This window comes from Balaenoptera musculus, chromosome 3 (assembly GCF_009873245.2).
Source record: "Balaenoptera musculus isolate JJ_BM4_2016_0621 chromosome 3, mBalMus1.pri.v3, whole genome shotgun sequence".
Taxonomy (NCBI): Eukaryota; Metazoa; Chordata; class Mammalia; order Artiodactyla; family Balaenopteridae; genus Balaenoptera; species Balaenoptera musculus.
This window is the reverse complement of record NC_045787.1, coordinates 170368358-170370959: the sequence shown is the minus strand read 5'-3', so window position 1 is coordinate 170370959 and position 2602 is coordinate 170368358.

Below are 2602 nucleotides of genomic sequence, written 5' to 3'. Positions count from 1 at the left end.
GTTGACCCTGCAGCCTGCCGTCGGCCTCTCTTTGGGGGAATTTGAGGAGCTTTGGCAAGGGGGCACCATGATCTGAGCCCCCTGCTCTTTGTGGCAGAGACAGGCCAGATTTTCACCAACACAGAAATTCTTACTAGAGTGGGGTTCTGCCATGACCAAAAATCTAAAATATGGAACATTCGCTTAACTGCTGGGCAGTGAGGACACAGTTGTTGGAGGCTGGGAAGATGGTGACCCATGTCATGCCCGGACAAGACACCAGGGTCACCTTGATGTGCTGGGCCTGTGAACCAAGAGAGCCAATTGCCAAGGGGGACGAGAGCTTGCACTCAGGACACCGGCCAGGCCTTGGCGTGAGGGAGCTGGGCGCCCAGGACACTTGACTTGCTTCCCCTCCTCCCCACCCCCCGGAAATGCTTTCCAGCTCCCTGACTGAGAATGTGGTCCCTGTGGGTGGTTGTGAGTTTCAGTTATTCCAACTCACAGTGGCTGAAACAAAGAAGAAGAGCTTATTGGTGCCTATTAACTGAGAGGTTGGGACACATGACCTTCGGGCAGGGCTGCATCCAGGGCCTCAAACGGCAAGGTCAGGAATTCACCCTGGCCTGGCCATCTCTCTTCCCGAGGGCTGCAGGGTCTCTGGCCTCACACTTAAATATTCACAGCCCTGTACCCAGCAGTAAGCAGACTCCTCAGGCGTTTCTGGAAAGTCCTGGGACAGCACTTCCTCAGACCAGAATAGGTGACAGCCCTGCCCATGGTTGGGGGACCACCCCGTTAACCACTGCATCTTCAGAAACCCCTCCAGGGGGCTGGCTTTGGCTGGTCTGGATTTGGGCTTCTGCCCTGGGCCTGACCCTCCCCTGGTGGGTCCTTCAGCCACCCAATCTCCACGATCCCCTGCCAAGCTCCTGGGCACCTGGGCCCTTCGGGGCCCTTCTCTCCTCTTATTTCAGGAGCAAACTGACAAGCCCACTCCCTGCAACTCCCCAGAGGCCCCTCAATTCCTTACAGACACCAGGCCAACACCCCTTCTGCCCACCCCTGTCGGGACCCTCGCTCAGGCTCCAGGTCCCACCTCCCTCCCGAGGACGCACACCCACCACCATAGACCCCTTGGCTGGGGGTGGGGGGCGGCCACAGCTCTTCCTCTTGCTCTGGGGGCCAAACTGCAGGGGGGTGGTCTTCATGCCCCAAGTCCCTGCTGCCTCCATAACCCTCTATGGCCTGACTTTGCTCCAGGTCACCTGGGGCCACTGGCGCCACAACTACTCCGCCGCTGAAGTGTGGGCCGGCCCCGGGTTAAGCATTGCCCTCCCACCCACCCACCCATACTGGTTTCCCGAAGCGCTGTAACAAATTACCACAAAGTAATAGGTATTTGTTCTCCACGTTCTGGAGACCAGAAGTCGGAGATCAAGGTGTGGCAGGGGCGCGATCCCTCTGAAGGCTGCAGGGCAGGCGGGGGAGGGGGGATCCTTCCCGCCTCTTCCAGCTCGTGGGGGCCCCAGGCATCCCTGGGCTTGTGGCTGCATCACCCCAGCCTCTGCCTCTGTCTTCACACAGCTTCACCCTGTGTGTCTGAGTCTCCTCCTCCGTCTCTTATAAGGACATTAGATTTAGGGCCACCCTAATTCAGGATTATCTCATCTCAAGATTCTTAATTATATCTGCAAAGACCCTTTTTTAAAAAATAAATTTATTTATCTATTTTATTTATTTTTGGCTGTGTTGGGTCTTCGTTGCTGAGCACGGGCTTTCTCTAGTTGCAGCGAGTGGGAGCAGCTCTTCGTTGTGGTGTGCGGGCTTCTCATTGCAGTGGCTTCTCTTGTTGCAGAGCACGGGCTCTAGGCGCGTGGGCTTCAGTAGTTGTGGCACGCGGGCTCAGTACTTGTGGCTCACAGGCTCTAGAGCACAGGCTCAGTAGTTGTGGCGCACGGGCTTAGTTGCTCCGCGGCATGTGGGATCTTGCGGACCAGGGCTCGAACCCATGTCCCCCTGCACTGGCAGGCGGATTCTTAACCACTGCGCCACCAGGGAAGTCCCTGCAAATACCCTTTTGTAAGCTCCCATCCTCAGGTTCCAGGGGTGTATCTTTTGGGGGCCACGAATCAATGCACTCCACCCCCTGAGCCTCATCAGAGCTGGTTGCGTGGACCTAGGTGTATCCCCCTTTTTTTTTTTTTTGAGCCACACTGTGCGGCATGTGCGATCTCAGTTCCCCGACCAGGGATCAAACCCGTGCCCCTGCAGTGGAAGCATGGAGTCCCAACCACTGGGCCACCAGGGAAGTCCCAGGTGTATGCCTATTTTACAGATGGGGAAATTCCAGCAGGACTGGGCTGGAACCCTGGGTGTATGTGGCCCTTCCTGAGACCCACCTGTGGCCCTGCAGCCTGGGGCTACTACTCTCAGTTGGAGGAACTGATGTGGCCGTCACTCGCTCGTGGGGTGCCCTGTCCATCTCTGGCTACTTCCTCTCCATCCCTGTTGCCCCATCAGATGCTCCTGTCGTCCCAAGCCCCTGGCCTCCTCCTGGAAGCCCTCCAGGCTGCTCTGCTATGCTTCCTAGCTTTCCTAGCGGGCTGTGTCCCCCAGACCC